Raw genomic sequence first — 18,652 nt, forward strand, 5'->3', positions numbered from 1 at the left:
TGAAAGGAATTCGTAGCAGTACTCGTATTTGAACAGGAAAAATCTTGAAAATTAGTGACTTGGAGATCAGGGGACGGTCGTGTGTTATATTTTTGTGTTCATCATAATAATAGAGAAGCTACGTAGGGAAGAGGGGTTTGGATTTATTCTGTTTTTATTACTTTTTTACGGGTCCCGCGAAACGTATAGGCCGCTAACAGTATATTACGACCTACAGCATATTATGTTGCAAACATAAAAAATCTACAAATTCTCTTTCATAACTAGTTTATACCAGTTAATATGAGTCAAGATTATGAATAAAATCGTTTATTATTTAGAAATATTATAATTATTTAGTAAGATCGTAATAGCTTAGTTATAGGCAGACTTAAAATATTAAAAAAATATAGATTCATAGCCTATTTCGTCGATAAAACAATCGTATCAAAGCTGCAACTTTTAAAATAATAGAAAATCCCTTTCAACTGAAAATCTATCGAATACTAAAATAAAAACAAAGAGACCACAAGCATCAAGTCAAACGATCCATTCTAGCGGGAGATGTGTAGAAATAAAAATAATAGAGCACATTTCGCGCCCAATGACCGGAACGAGTGTTTACATTTGATAAGATACTGGGGAACGAAGAGGGCGTACGGGGGCATGTACGAGCGGGTTTTGAGATTCAGATATATTGTTACGAGATTTATCATGTTTCCATTTATAATGTGACGTAGATAATATAGAAGTGTTTTTAATAGAAAATGGCGACTAAGATTTTATAGTTCTTATTATTTTATAGATTGACTCCAATCCCAGTCCTGTAGTTACTTTATTGATGCATTATAAAAAACAAATGTTGGGATAACCAATACATTCTAAAATCAAACGATGGTCATTATTGTTATTGTAACATTTTTAATTAAGCGATCACACAAATGTTTGTTCAATAAATTCATTCGTTTTGTTCATTTCATAAATTTGAATATACAGCAGACAATAACAGTCGTATCTATATTGCTATGTCAAAAAGATTCATATAAAAACAAGCTCCTTAAACCGCGTTATTAATGCAGGGGCCGGCGACCGGCCAAAGGACACGCGCGGCAAAAAGACCAAAACCAAAACACAATTTAAAAGAGAATTCTTAAAGAGCGAAGACGCTGCGAAAAAAGATAATTTGGTCTCTCCGCCCGGGGCCCGTTTGTCTTTGCTATTGTGAACTTTTATTTCGCTCACTTTTATGAATTATTTTCATTTGTTTTTATCACCGGCGAATTCAAATAGAGACCTCGAGCTCTCGACTGCAACCGGTGTTTCATTAGTCAAACGTTATTACGTAACACCAGACTTTCCGTTTGCTCTTTCAATAATCATACCATTTTCTGTGTTGAACGATACGAAAACAGGATATATATTATGAAGATAATATTATATTATTCTCTTATAACTCTTATTTGATGTTTGTAGCACGTACTAAACTTTAATTTTAAGTTAATACATTGATTAATTTATAAATAGAAAATAATTATGCTACCCGAAGTAGTCATAAACAATTATATTCAATGAAATTATTCCCACGAAGATACTCGTATCCGTTGTTTACCATTTTATTAGAACGCAGCGACTACAGAATACTGAATACATGACAGTTCAAATTAGCTGTTTGTTCGAAACCGAGCCGACTTGTTAGGTTGCCTTGTAATGTTAATAAGCAGTCTGCCTTAAATTAGTGAACACTCATGTTATTAGTTCTCCCATTGACTCGACTAATTGTTCTTCACAGTGCGGTACTACTAAATAACTGCACATGAAGCTGTTGATATCTCGCATTTAACTATTAATTCGAGCGCACTACGTCTACTTTGAATTGTTCGAAAAAAATTAAAATTGCAAAGACGTAAGACCATGTGGGCGCAATTTATCGCCCTGTTAGATAGCGGTATTAGACGTAGAAAACAACGTGAAATGTACTGACAACTACAAACAGGAGCGCGAATAAAAGAAGCAGACGAAATAAGAAAAAGAATGATAGAACATTACTAAGTTTAAAAATTTACACGCATAGTGAGCGCTCGCCCGCCCGTGAAGAATTCCTGTTTCAACAGAGGAAGGAAATAATGTGGACAAACAGTAGAAAGCGTTGACGAAACGAATGAAAAAGAATGCTCTGTGAGCAGTCTCAAATCCAACAAACGTAAAAGAGATTACCCATGCTCCAACTGCTCCCAACTTGTATAAACAAAAAAGCTCAATTTGTCCGCTTTAAAACAAGGCGAAATTGCCATAGAATGGGCAAAGACGATGGAGGAATATTAAAAACGTTTTTAAAAAGACAATAAAGAGCGCGAATAGAAGTTATTTGAATTTATATTGTGACAAGTGACGCGATGGGAAGCGCGGGTTTTCGATGTTTCCTTTTTATTTGAATTTGATTGATAACGTTCAATCTGATATCATTATTTGTTTTGTTGGGCTTGTAAAGTCTTATTATTTTTTAATCTGTTAAATTAAAATATGTTTATCAAAAATATATTTATATTAAATACTGTTTTTAGAAGTCTTTTGCAGCTGAAAGTTAAATCAGTTCGAATGTATTTTTTATCAAACTTTTGGTGCCGGTGCTAGTGACAATACAATATTGTCGCAGTATATATGTACAGTTCAGTATAAGGATTAATTGAAAAAAGGTTATTTTAATAATAACTTACACGTATTATAAATTAATTTAGTTCATATTATGCTAATCAGTTTAAATATTCCTATATGTTACATAAATATTAACTAAATTTACAGTTTTGTCCGTGGCACCACCTCCATATAATTACTATTAGTACTACATCACATTACCATTGGTAACATAATAAGCGTTTCCGTGGCGCGATATAAAGGTTCTAAGTATTTTTGCGTTAAACTCCCCTCGCTGATTACGCACAAATTGTTATAAATTGAATTTTAAACCTAACCGTCGCCGAACGAAGCCCGAGCCGGCTCAAATACAAGACGTGCCGAGAAAACTGCAGAAGGGTTATTTGTTAACTTTAGGGTTGTTTAGGTCGCTGGACTTTTTTTACTTATTTTTGTTTATTGACGTATGGAATATTCATCCTTACTTAAATGTTTAAAAATCAAGTTATATTGAAGTCAGTTTATATTTTATAGATATTCAAATTATTTAAAAATCAGTCATCAGTCAAAAGTAATCTTAATTACTCTGTTACTCTCTTAATTTTATCATATTTGGACCTCAACGAGGTACAAATTGCATCACCTCCTTATTCCTGATGCGGTTCCTAAGATTGGCTGGCTTTTAGCGTTGAACCTAACTTTTGCTTATTGTTTTGTGTTTTGCAAAGTATTAAATAAATATATACACTGCAATTTTACTTTAGCTGTCAACCCTGTATTGCTGGAGGCAGTATAATGGGAGCGATGATTTCTTGGCTTAGCGGCTGTTTCATAACAGGCAACTTTCATCAACCCTCGTCACATTTAACTCACTTTGTTCGGACTAAACTATACAATTTTTATTCACATTTCAATAAAAATAAATATTATATCATCAGTAACATTATTTACAAAAAAACGCAGTTTGAAGGCCAGCACTACTGAGATTTGAGTTTTTGTACATTATATAGGGTAGGTAACTATTATTATCCTTAATTCATATATACGTATATACCCACGTACATATATGATTTGTAAAAAAAATATTTTATTATAATTATAAATCTATATATTTGTCGTAAACACTGGTTATACTCTCAATATATTATTCATAAATAATAACACGCACTGTTTAACTGAAAATAAACATAATGAAAAAATAAATCATAGTATATCAGATTATAAATTGAACACAAATTCAAATAATGCCGTCTTATCTAATCTAGCTTAGCCAGAAGGCAGGGTTTACCGGACACCGCGGTGTAAATTAGTACGAGTATAGCGCTCGGTTCGACCACGACCATTGCATTACTGCGGGGAGCCAGCCTTTATTGCTCAATTTGACTTTATTTAACGCAATTCGCCGGGAAAGGGGGGACCACCCACTGTCTCGGCAGCTGACGGCGAATAGACGAGGTCCCACTTCAATCCACTTAGCAGTACCCAGTAGGTCGCAATCTAACCGCTAACACTAGCGCTTTGAGCGGCTCCCATGCGACACACCATAATGGTTATATTCGGATCTCATCACTTTATCGATACTGACGAAACACTCTACGTTTCAAACACGTTCAAGTTTCCCCTGACCATTTCAAGGCTTGAAATTTCTTAATGTTTCATGAAACAAATGGGAAACTAATACATTCTACATTACACGGTTGCCTTATGAACACCTGAATGCAACTTGGCTCTCGACTTCGGGCTGTTTAAATTTAATTAGACTCTGCGCTGTCTAACACGCGCTCTGTCGTTTATTTTGGTTAAGTCGCGAACAAGTTTACACTATAAAGTAATCTTCTTAACCGTCGTGTTTATTATCAGGGAAATATACGTACTTGTTTCAGGTCGGTTATTGAGGGTTCTTTGAGGGGAATTCGAGTGTCATTTTCACGCTGACACTCTACCGCCGCCGAACATAATTGAATAACGAAATTGTTGCGAATTTCGGCGCACGGCTCTTTGACGATACGTTTTTAGCGAACGTCCTTATATTACTGAGCGTTGAATCTGATTTAAGACATTGGGCTCGACAGCCACTTTAATATTAATGATATAAAAAAGGTACCGAATATACTGAATAGAAGTACAGTCGTAAGTAAAAATAACATTAATTTCATGATCTGTTATGTATTTTATGAGTTCAAAAATTGCCTCCCTAATTTAACGGTGCTGCATACTAAAACCGAATTTCCATTAACCGACTCTGTTTACGGCGAAATTCTTTTTCATCAAACGAGATTTATTCCCTCTCAAAAATATGTAAAGTTGGGTGCGAGACACCGCGGATAGGAGCTGGAAGGGGCTGAAATTAAAATCATATCTCCGTAGTCGAGTCACGCGAAACATTAACTTTACCCCGCAATAAACCGCGCCCTTAAGAGCTTCATTGAGAATTAAAATTTGCCGCCTGATCTCCTCGGTGACGTTTTCTGATGGATTACGAACTTAGCTATTTTGTTGTTTAATTTCGTCTTGAAATTATTCTTACGTCATTACAGTGACGTAAATACGATCGTATTCAATTAAATCCAATGACGTTGATATAAAAGAAACAAATATTTCGAATTTCACTCATCTGTCTGATTAAATTAAATTTATCACTTGTATAATTATTGTTATACAATTAAAATAACTAAAGATTATTTTGACAGTTATTTGAAAAGTTTAATTTACGCCTGGAAAAGTAATTATAGGAGATTATTTGTTATATTAAACGTATTTTGGACAGGACCTTTATTTAATATTCTAAATTAAAATACGATATGGTATAAATATTAAAATATTCATAAATAATTACGCAGTAAAAACATATAATACTAACTTATACACATTAAAATCATTTCATAAATACTAATAGAATGTCTTTATTAACTTGTTTCTTGAATATCTTAGAAAGTTTTTATATATCTAAGAAAACTCAGCGTATTAAGACCATCATAAACTTCTATCACCTAATAATAAATAATGAATATTAAATCCAAAACCATACTATAAGGTAATGTTACCTGATGCAACATGTTTAAGATAACTGCTTTGGTAATGCTGAGCCTTAACATTACAGAGCGTTATAAATAATATTATGTACGTTGTAGAAGAATATGAAGGTTAGGAACGCGTTTTAATTTCTGTAACGCTTATAGAATTCCACGCATTTGTTTTTATTATCACGACACAATAATTCATATTTAATTTCTAAAATTAAATCTAAAATTTTGAAAGCGCTCGTTATGCACTAAAATATTTCAATTAAAACATGAACACCAACATGTTCGTTATGTAAAACCGAACACGTATTTGGTATTTTTACACGAGAAAATTGAGAATGTTTATAAAATCATTCGTTGTAGGATTCTGCTTAGTATTCATTCGGGAGCTGAAGGGGCGGACATATTTTAAATTTATTACACCTACCACGGCCGATGCGATGCGAAGTTGCACATCTCTAATATACAAGGATGCTTTACACGAACCTCATATCCTGTAATAATAGTATTATGGTTTTATATTTATATGTAAAATAGGACAATTGATATAAAGCCGACACGCGTAAGGTTTTATGTAATGGTTATTTTTGTTATTTAAATAATAAGGAGATTATATACATGCTGTTATCTAATATAATAATAAAACAATTTATTGATAGTAAATGGATTTGCGCGTTCCGATCTACTTAGGTACTACCTACTTGATTTATTTTACTAAAGGTCTAGTGAACCAGTGTAAGAAGCACTAGAGACACGATAGCTTAGTTTATATGGTTGGCGGAGCGTTGACGAACATCTGTTTCCATATTTTGGAATATTTTTATATATTTATGGTATAATTTCATAATATAATGTGCTTAGTGATGAAATAAACATAACCGCTATATGTAACATCATAAATCTTAAACGAAGTTAATCTAATATAAAGAAAGTTGCATTGTCACACCGAAGATGTCTTCCTTAATGAATGTTGATGGAATCAATTTTGCTATAATGAAATGAGTAAACATTGACCCCCAATAATATCGGGATATCGATGGCCGTGTTGGCACAAGAAATTTGCCGAGCAATATTAAGGGAATCCCTCGGAGGGTATCGCCAATTTAAGGGCAAATCGAGGAAGATAATTATGTTTGAAGTTAGTTATTGAGGAGAGTCAACACGCGTCGAGATTAGCCTGTCCGACGACGCGCGCTGTACATATTAAATTATACCAACAATAGAAATGACCAAATACAATAAAAATATAAAAACATTTTTTTATTCTTAGTTATATTTATCGCATTTGTGAACTGTAAGATTTTGCCAGTACTAAAATTTTTAATAATTTAATTTAATCTGGAATAAAAATACGAATTTTTGGTAGTAATAATCCCAATAAAAAAACAATTAAAGATCCGAAGATTATATATATATAGATACACATATATGTACTAAAATATAACAAGTGTCTAACAAATAATTTTAACTAATGTTTTCAATAGAAGCAAATATATGCATCCCGTAATGAGAACGCAATTTCCAATCAGTTCTTGTAAAGTTGATACAAGCTCGTATTTTCAACAGCATATCAGTAAGTTGATAGACTGAAGCCTTAGTTTATGTGATAGGTAATTGCCAATTCCCTCGGGCGCGTGTTCTTAGAAAATCAACACTAGTTTAATTAACGAATTCATTTATGGTCTGGGAATTATTTCGAATTAACCTTTGATGTGTCAATGATACGTGTTTCGACACATGTATAATTTAAATCGAATATGTTTTGGTTAATGAGGCGCCTCCGTCAACTTAGATAAATAGACCTCATTGAATTTTATGTTAATTGAGAATATAACAGATGGTAATCAAGTAACATACAATATATTTTGTAGGCTGTCGACACCAATTACTTGATCTTTTTTTAAATTAATTAAATAAGTTAATCACCTGAGGATAAGTTGATCTTTGCTCCACTGAAACAGGTATTGCTCGCGATCAATGCGCCAACAATCATGGGAACTTAAATGTCATGTCACTGGTGTCTGTAATTTTTTACACTAGCTCACTCATCTTTGAAATACATATGCAAAGTACTGATATTTTCAAGCAAATGTGTACAAGTCTTACTACTTCCACTACTAGCTAGGTAATAACTTTATTCAATTTTAAGCCCACCTATTCTATCGTTAACCAATCACTTGCAGGACCGGTCGTAAGTCAGTCTAAATTGATCTAGCTATAAATAACTTAAAATTGTTTTATTACAAAGTCATAATACCTTTCGAAGATTCTATTTAACTTATCGACTATACAAAGATGTCTGCCAAGAAATGAACTGCCAGCAAAAATGCATAATGTTCGTAGCACCAAAGGGCTGGGGCGCAGGTGCCGTCTGGCGCGTGACAGATAATTAAAATGCTAATGAGCGGAGCGACCGCTTAAACTGTCCTATCTGCTCATAAAATAGAAACTAAAATTCATAAGCTGCCTCGAGGTCGCGGTTCGAAGAAAACTTGATGACGTCGCAACGAACGGATGATTAGCGAGCTTATTTATCTCTAGCCAGGTATTACTTAAAATTATGCTGAAAAAGATTTTTTTTTATTTAAAAATAATAATACGATAGTAAAAAGTAAGTTATAATTACAACTTAAAATAACAAAAAAAGCGTACTGCACGATCAAATAAATTAAGATAATAGATTTCAATCGGCTTAACATCCATTTCTTTTCATTCTGAGAAACTCCCCAAAAACAAGCTTTTATTAATTCATGTACTAAAGCGAATAATACTAAATGCCTAAGTCATAAGCACTAAAAGTGTAAACAAATTATGATATAATTTAGTTTTTATTTTATTTTTGGCAAATTTACATTTTTTGCCAAAATTTTATTAATAATTAATTAATATATATAATAACTTAAATTAAATTAATTTTATTTTGTACCCGAATTATATTATCAACTGACTTCAAAGGTTACCTTTGCGCGCTTCACATAAAATTCCAAAACGCCCAATAACAATGAAATTGAGACACCACCTTAGAGCTATACTAAGCCATACGCGTAAGTCATAACCGAACATTTGATCGACTGAACGAATTGAGAACCACCACCTTTTTTGAAGCCAGTTTAAAGAAACAAACACTATTTAAAACTTTCTTTAGCTATTTAATTTTCATTATATTCTGAGAAAAACCTACAATAGAATATAAGTTTACATTAGTTCGTCATCTCGGCTCCTTTGTTCCATGTCGAGATTGGCAGTTCGATTATCCCCAGTCTTGTAAAGAGATATATAAAAATTAGTCAGCTACGTCGTAGACTACTTAAGCGCCCCGCGGGGAGCGCCGTAGCTTAGGAAAATTAAAACGTCTGAATTACGAGACTGCTGTACGCCCAAGAAAAATGATCACTGCTCAGTATCGCCACCGAAATTAAATTAGAATAGCGCATCCTTTAATGAAAAACTTTAATATTGTACTGTGCTTTATTTTAAAACGTTACTCGTGGAAGGTATTATTATGAATTGTGTTTTTTGTAATATTAAAAACTTCTTAAAATTACTTACTAGGTTTACAAGAGGGTCACACAGAGTTATAAGTTCATAATTTTATATAACGAAGCTGTACATGTTTTAAAAGAATTTACAAAAACATTTAGATTCAAATTTAATTGAATGAAATTTTTAATAAAATTTTCAACCTCCTTGTAGGGTAAAAAAAATTATATGATTGAATACTGATATCGATTGCGATTTTGAATATTCGATTTTGAGACATGAACCGACTCATACTGACAAAAATATCAACTTATATAAGATTGACATTATAGATTCAAATAGAGAAAATAAGAAATCTCAATAATACAATTTTATAAATTAAAATGGTAGTCCTGGTCAAAACGTTAAAAAATCGTCTTTATTATTTTTAAGTCGTTCGAGTGCTCCCTCGTTTGAAAGTTTCACCTTGCCCTCGGTTGTGGGATGAAAGTTAATTTCTTTTGGTGTATTTTAAAATTAATATTGCTTTGTGCGACCGCACGCCTCGGGAAGAATTGTGAGCGGCCGAACGGCGTAGCTTTTACTTATTACAGGGCGTAAAAATAGCGGAGTACTCTTTGAACGTTTTAATGTTCCACAACAATTACTGGATGAACTTGCAATTTAAAACAATTTTTTAGAAGTAAAGTGAGAAGCATTTGCAGCGCTGAAAGCTACTTAAAAAAAACCATAAAAGCGCGCTGTTACAATGAAATCTAAAATAAAACTAAGCATTTTGTGTGCAATTTTTATTATTGATGAAACATACGAATATTTTCATGACAATAAAATGCACCACGCGATATTGCTTCCAACAAAAAAAAAATCAGGACTATTTTGAACACGTAAAAGTTTTTTTTATGATTTTCAAGCTTTAGAATTTTTAGTGCTCTTTAAAATTTATTAAAATTAATTTCTACATTTTAAATTTTATTTACAGTTGCTTATATTATTATTAAACTACTTCCCTAAAGATAATATGTACTACTCGTAAACATTTTATGTAGACTATAATAAAGTAGTAATAATTAAACAGGAAAAAATAACTTGTTACGTTAGAAGTCGTAATTTGTCCAATATATTAAAACATTTATAGCTACAATAAACACATAAATTATATAATTAATAAAAGTATATCAAATATATCAAAAAAGTTGTGTGGCGAGGCGACGTCTCGTTACTTCCTACAGGTGGCCGCTTAGCCAGGCTGTTTACCATCTAATTGTAGTTCATATTTATGAGTCTTTTTATTCCAGTCCGTGCAACGCTGCACTTGCGTTAAATCTTTTTACTCTGACCTCTTCTTTGCTGTTTAATTCAACGCGGAGCTTTTCATTTGCACCGTTTCAAACTTTTATATTTCTCGTTTTATGTGACCTTTTTTGTTGAATATATGTATAGTTTTGCATCTATTTGTTTTGTCTCTCCGAAGTCGTGTTAGGTATGAAACTTTAAGCTTTATTTTTGTTTTGTGTAGTGTTTTGTTTTTAATTTTCTTACTTTGATATCAATGAATAATAACAGTTTTTTTTAGTTTATGATTTTCAATAAATTTGAAGCTTCTTTTGAGCAAGAAAAGAAAATCAAATTATTTAAAATTCTTAATTTTTACATATTTAAATAAATACTTAAGTGGTGTAAGGAAAATAGTGTTATAATATTATCCCTAATCTGTGCAGGTTTCACAAAGCGGGCCGACTTCAAAGAGGCGGATCAAAGGCGAGATAGCAGAGGTCGGATAAAATCCACCGTTTGATATCCGATTGTCGGTTGGAGATCGTCCCACGACAGCGAGGTGGCGAACAGTCTTAGATTGTTTGAAAATGTATCCTTTTCACTGTTAGATTTAGAGATTAGTGTATATAATAAAAATATATTTTAGGTTATTTTTAATTTTATCATCGAAATATTTTTCTACGTAAAAATTTAATTTCATTCTAATTTTAAAATTCTTTTATTTTCTTATCGTAGAATAAATATTAAGTTGAGGATAAAAATTTTACAATGCTCAGCTTAACTTTTAATAAGAGCGAAACATTAAATTATCTTTTCAGTTAACATGCAACAGAGTTTTTATCTCTATCGATTCCTATGTAACATGAAATAATCCAGAGTAGATTTGAGTAAGCCGGTAGCTAAATGAAACGTGACAAACAACGACAAAGCTCACTACAACACGGTGGACTCACGGTTAATCTCGACAATCAGTGTGTGTCTGTTTCGTTTCAGTTAAATCCGATGCAGCCCAGTCCGGATGTCCGAACGACCGGATTACCGGCCTATCCGGATGTGCCGATGAGAGTGATCGTGCCGCGGCAAACAGCCCAGCGATTAGTTCCGATGCCCTCCTTGCGACGAGTTCTATCCGGGAATGACACGGATAAAATGAAAACAGATAAGGATATTGTGCCCTAATTTTCATTATCGGTTTTTAGATCTCGTTTATAGACATAAATATAACCAGATGGTTATGGTTTCATAAAATATTTATGTATCATGCAATTAACAACAAAGCTATCATATTAAACTAACCTTAGTTAAATTTATCAATTAAATAAAAGCACAATTAATTCTTATACGTTTTTAAAGATGCTTAAATAGCTTTAGTAACATAATTTATCGAATTTATCTTTTATAAGTTTTATTAGGCATAATACCGTCTTCTAGTATTCTCACATCAGTCGAAATTGACTAATAAAGAAGAAATAAAGCAGCTTATCTAACCTGTCTAAGACATATTCAGCGTGCCTATTAAACCGTAAGTTATTTACTATTGTAACTTTCATAAAATATTCATTGGTTATATTTAGTCTTCATTATAATATGTGCTGTCTTTAATATTTTAAATTATTATTAATATTATTTTAATTATAATACTCGAAACCTGTTTATTTTTTTATTGTGTTTGTATAATTATTAATTTATATCATGCATCAAGCAAAGAACAAACAACAATATCATACTGACATCAGTAAAGAAGACATTCTCTAACTTGGAGGTCACGCGTATTCTTGGGGAATTAACACAATTACGAGATGTTATTGCTTGAGAATACACGTAGCTGACAAGGAGAATAGCATCGTAGCTAGGAAGAATATTTTGAACATCCTGGAGCATCAGAAGATTTACTATAAATCTGATTCAAGATATGTTTACAATGTTCAATTAATTGTTTTTATTTGTTTTGATAATAAGTAAGTGTCTTTCAACATTAATGTAATACTACTACTTATGTATGTAAAGTTAATATATTTAAATGAATTGTATTTTTGTATTTATCGTTGCCCTGGAGAGAAAACCTTTTAATAACGTAATTTTACAGAAGATGAAAAATGTTTAAAAAAAACGTCTAAAGCGTGCTCTGGCTTGTGTTACCGAGTTCTTTGAGCAAAGTGACCGTCGTGGTCTTTGATTGAATAAGTCAGTTTTCCAAGGTTCTCATTATCATGGTTAAGGATTATAATCCAATAAGGTAACCAAAAAAATTCCATATAAATTGTTGTCTACTTGCCATTAGTTTTCCGCGTTTTAGGACGATTTTGCATACTTAATCAGTTGGGCGAAATCGTGTAATACATGCATAATGTGTTTTTGGACGGAACATATATACTTTTAATAAAAGTTTTATAATACCTTGTAATAATATTTTTATTTTCTTTCAGATGGAGTCGGTGGCCGCCTTATCCATTGCATGGAGTCATTTTTGTCATAAATATTGTTTTTCATAGACATTAATCAAATTGTTGAGTCTAAGAATTCAAAGACAACGTAAAAATGATTGTTAAAATAAAAAAAGATATAAATATAAAATGTAAATAATTATGAATTTTGACATAACCCGCTGAGTTTTTTTCGCCGGTTCTTCTAGGGATTGGGACCTATTATCCGAACCGGTGGTAGCTTTAACTTTGAATAGCGCAATATAAAATAATAAATTTGAAATAGAAAAATAATACTAATGTCAAACGTAACATGTACTCGTAAAATGATTTTATTTAGAGTTACCTCACAAATGATACGCATTTGTTATTTGATAAAGATAGTAATTAAATAAATAAACGTACACAACTATACATTTCTTGTTTTATTGTATCCTTTTTTTAACCCTTCTAATATTTTTAATATATTTTGTCCTTCGATCACCTATTTTTGGCATAGAAGTCGATACAAGTTCGGCCGCTGAGAGAATTCATTTCTGACGTCTGTCAGTTGGTCATACCTAACGATACCCTATAGAAATAAACAGTGGAAATAACCTTGTAACAGCACAATATGGATTAAAAATATATTACTTCCTTTTCTATTATAAATTAAATTAAACGCAAAGTAATGACATTTCTTGTAATTATATTGTTTATAATGATAATACTCGTCAGCAAACAAACGATAGTGATTTTTTTTGTCGTAAATTCTTCTTCAAATTATATCCAAAGTTACGTTCAAATCGATCATACGGACTTAATTCAGCCAATCAGAAAAGCACTCTTTCAAAGATATTTAACGTTCATTATACCAAAGTTATATCAAAAGGGTTATACCTTATTATTACAATATAATTTATGCCTTGTGAAGAGAACCTACGGGTGTAGCTTATATCTTAAAAACATATTTTAAACGTATTTAATAATTAACTTTATACTTATTTTCACACTTCTTATGCTAACTTTCACTCTTATTGTTTATTTACTTATTTAATTTTAATAAAATTTATTTTATTTACTTTAATAATTAAAACCACACATTTCTCAATAGCAAACAATATAATTGCAGCAAATCTAACTGAACCATTAAATCTAATCTCTCGCTAAACTTGTAGCAAAATCTAAACTATAAAAATATTATTTAAATTCTGTGTAAGGAATTCGAACTTTAAGCATAAAAAAGTATTCTAATTCGCAAAGAAAAAAAACGAAATTAATAACTTTTTATGTAATAATTTATAGCATCATATAAAAACTGTATTTCTTTTTTTTTTTCTTACTTCTGTATAAAAACCGAAAACTGCAATATGTGAAGCAGCTGGAATAAACAATGTTCCTTGACTGAATCGGATCCGGCACCAAAGATTTTACGCACTTTTTGATGGTCACTTCAAATTATAAGCCGCTTCTCAGCATTCTTTACGGAACAATCCAAGACATCCAGTTGATACAGAATTTGAATCTGGCGATAAGTTCACCCTTAGACCAGCGGTTGAAAAAATTGTTTTTTAATTTTAATGATTTAAGAACTTGAAAGAAATTCAACTGTTATATCCTTACAAATTTATGTGTATTAGTTATTTACTAAAGATTTTAAACAATAAAGTTAAAACCGTTACTATAATTAAGATATATTGGTTGAGATCACAAACAAATAAGTAAATAATTTAATTTTCATAAATATCAATAGTTTTACTTGTAATACTAACATTTAAATAATTAAATATCTAATATAATATACAGACAAAGTTTATGATTAAAATATGTAACTGAGAATCGACCTCATGGAGAAATGATTTTTTTTTTATAGTAACGAATGTGTTCACAACCTGATATTCTAATGATTTGAGACGATACAAACTAATAACTAATAGATGAACGCAGTTAGAAGGATAAGATCAGAAATGAAATTATCCGGAAAAGAACCGGAGTCACCGACATAGCTTGCAAAATTAACAGGCTGAAGTGGCAGTGGGCTGGTCACGTATGTCGTAGGACCGATGGCCGTTGGAGCAGACGAGTCCTAGAGTGGAGACCGCGAATCGGCAAGCGCAGCGTAGGGCGCCCTCCAGCCAGGTGGACTGACGACCTTAAGAAGGTGGCGGGCACCAACTGGATGCGAAAGGCGGAGGACAGGGAGCTTTGGCGCACCTTGGGAGAGGCCTATGTTCAGCAGTGGACAACGATTGGCTGTTGATTGATTGATTTGATTGAACGCAGTTAAATATAAATAATGAATTAATGAGATCAAATAAATTATCATTTCTACTTAATAATATATAGAAACAACCATTTTCTGTAAAGTTAATCAATAGTAATGGATCATAAGAAATCAATACTTCGTTCTCGTTAAAATACATTGCTTATAATCTCCTTAAAAAAGACATATAATATATACTACTATGTGGATTGAAATATCATTTTTAGTAGCTACGACGCATATAATACAATTGTAGTTACTATCGTATATATTTTTTATGATATGTATTAATTGTTCAAAATAAATAAATAATATATCGTCTTTATATAGTAGTCTTCTAAGAATTATGCTCGTATCTTGTCGTTTCGATTGTTAAGTTTATATACTCATCTCAGATTACCATTTACTATATACTGACTAGAGAATACAATTTTGTAGGCTGGTGCTAGTTACTTTTGGTAATAAAAAAAGAAACAATGAACGGATATTGGTTGTCTTATATAACATAGTATGCTTTTTAGGTAAATTTATTTCTGCAAAAAATAAATTTATTTATTTTAAATCATTTGGAAAATGGAAAAATCCATTTGACATATATTTATTATGGGAAATATTTTAAATTAAAAGTTTTTGGGCACCACGAGACAAAAGTTTAATTTAAATATAAGTACAATGTTTCTCACGCAAAACGGAATGATTAGAAGAATCATCATCATCTGTCACGTGTTAAAAAAACAATATTTTTTTCAAATTACTTAATATACAAATAAAAAAAGGTTATGTATTTATGAGTGAATAAATACCTTGTATAAAGATTTAGTGTATCTGTTGAATTTAGTTTTTCGTACGATCGTCGCAAAAGCGCCTGGGTCGATGATTGGCTTCGACTTTGTTGTGACGAATATGGCGTATAAACATGATAAAAACGAAATATTAATTCGTATAACATGTTAACTGAACAAGTTAGCTGAAGATGTACGGTAACATGTTCTATGAAAACGGATTTCCTGATTAAATTTTTTAAAAGTACGTAAAACAAGAATTAACCTTTTGTAACATAATTATCTGTACAATATATAGTACAGGTTCTTTAACTAGGTACACAATTTCGTGTTTCGGATTCGACCATAAAATCCCACTGAAAATTTCACCTGTATACTATATAACTGACTTGCATACTTATTTGAAAATGAAAATGAAAAGCTAATAGTTGGATTTTTTGTAAGGTTGCTTGTAATGTTATTAAAATAAATACAATTGAAAAAAGGCTTGTCATATTCATGTATAATGTGTATGTTATAAAATTAAAAAGTTGACGCAACAGTATTATTAGGATAAAAAAAATTACCTTAAAATTTGAAAATTTTGTGTAGATATAATATCTCTTCCAGGAAAAATTTGCACATACGTTAAGAAAGTTTAGTATAATGACAGATAACGTACGTTTTAAAAACGAAAATTATTAATTGATTTTTTCATTATTATGTATGTATTTATTAATCTTGCTGCAACATAAAAATATGTTTTTTTTTATAGAATAGGAAGGCGGACGAGCAAATGGGCCATCTGATGGTAAGTGGTCACCAAACGCCCTTACACATTGGCATTGCAAGAAATGTCAACCATCGCTTACATAGCCAATGCGCCACCAACCTTGGGAACTAAGATTTTATGTCCCTTGTGCCTGTAATTACACTGGCTCACTCACCCTTCAAACCGGAAAACAACAATACCAAGTACTGCTGTTTTGCGGTAGAATATCTGATGAGTGGGTGGTAGCTACCCAGACGAGCTTGCACGAAGCTCTACCACCAGTAAAAATGTTGTATAGTCAGCGTCATATATAAAATTACAGACAAAATTATTATAATAATAATAATGTACCGATTTCAGCCACGGAGGCCAATCTAAAGAAACATAACCAAATGCGCAGGAGATATTATAGTGCACAAGTGTGTGCGCAAACACAGGTGGACTCTCAATTCCCTAGCTTTCATAATCCGATGGGACGGCAATCCCAGACGACCAGAAAGAGTTCAGGCGCAGAACGGGACTGTACACACTTCGAAATTTCCAGACTCCGGGCTGCTACTGAGGATTTACTGACAGAAAAACCTAATAACCTTTTATTGGCCTGACCTGAGAATTTAACCCAGGACCTCCGGGTTCGCATCCTTATATCTAGCCACTAAACCAACAAGGCAGTTAATAGCAGTTCCATTTCTGCTGTCAGAAATATTACAATAGTTTATTAATATTTATATAAAAGTAAACCTAAAATGTATTGCGATAAGGTTTGTTTCCATAGTGTGTTCCATATTTTTAAGTACTTTGGATGCTTAGAAACCACTGACGCTTTGATTGTTACTATTTTAATGACGGTATGAATGAACTCATAACTTTTTTTCGATGTTCACGCTCCGATATATTTGGCAAAATGGATAGTTTAAATAATTTGGCGGCTTTGTATGTATGAATGTTATTGATCACTATATATCTATGTATTTGATAAACTTGTGTTACATTATATACGAAGTTGACTGTAGAAAAAAGTGTGTGCAAGCCCGTCTAGGTAGGTACCACGCACTCATCAGATACTCTACCGCTAAACAGTAATACATAGTATAGGACGAGCCGGTTGGCGTGGTTGGTAGACACTTGCCTTTCACGCCGAAGGTTGTGGGTTCGATTCCCACCCAGGACAGACATTTGTGTGCATGAACATGTCTGTTTGTCCTGAGTCTGGGTGTTATTATCTGTATAAGTATGTATTTACAAAAGAAAAGTAGTATATGTAGTATATCAATTGTCTGGTTTCCATAGCACAAGCTTTGTACAAGCTTAATTTGGGATCAGATGGCCGTGTGTGAAAAATGTCCCAGGATATTATTATATTATTATTATTATTATAGTATTTTTGCGTTCTGGTTTGAAGTGTGAGTGAGCCAGTGTAACTACAGGCACAAGGCACATAACATCATCGGTTTACATTGGGAATGTAAGAAATGGCAAATATTTTTTACATAGCCAATGTCTATAGGCAGTGGTAACCACTTAACATCAGATGGCCCATTTCCCGTCAGCCTGACTATAATATCAAAGAATAAAAAATGGCTTAATGCTGAACAATACCAGATTGTTTGTTGTTACCCGAGGTGCAAAACAAAAACAAATTATATTTTACAGAAACTTGTTTACTTGTTATGAAAATAGAAGTACTAGTTACCACTAGGGAGCTAAATGTTAGGTATCCTATATCCATTTCTATACACCTGACAACGCGTATGCAAAATTTCATGATCGATCGGTTCAGTAGTTGGTGTGCAACCGTAACAGACAAACAAACTCACTTTCGCATTTGTAATATTTGTAATTGTTTGTTTTGTTGATATATGTGATATTCTTAAAATAATAGAATACAAAATTAATTGCTCGCAGCACAATTATGTATTCTGAAATTGGAGTATAAATTGTTTTATTCCAAGAGTTGATCGTAGTGATCATTATTTATTTATATATATTATTATGATTTAAATAAATCCGACTGTGTAACACATTTCAAAAATTAAAAAAAAAACTTTTTTTTACTAAAAATATCA

Source organism: Nymphalis io, chromosome 17 (genome assembly GCF_905147045.1).
Source record: "Nymphalis io chromosome 17, ilAglIoxx1.1, whole genome shotgun sequence".
In the NCBI taxonomy this organism is placed as follows: domain Eukaryota; kingdom Metazoa; phylum Arthropoda; class Insecta; order Lepidoptera; family Nymphalidae; genus Nymphalis; species Nymphalis io.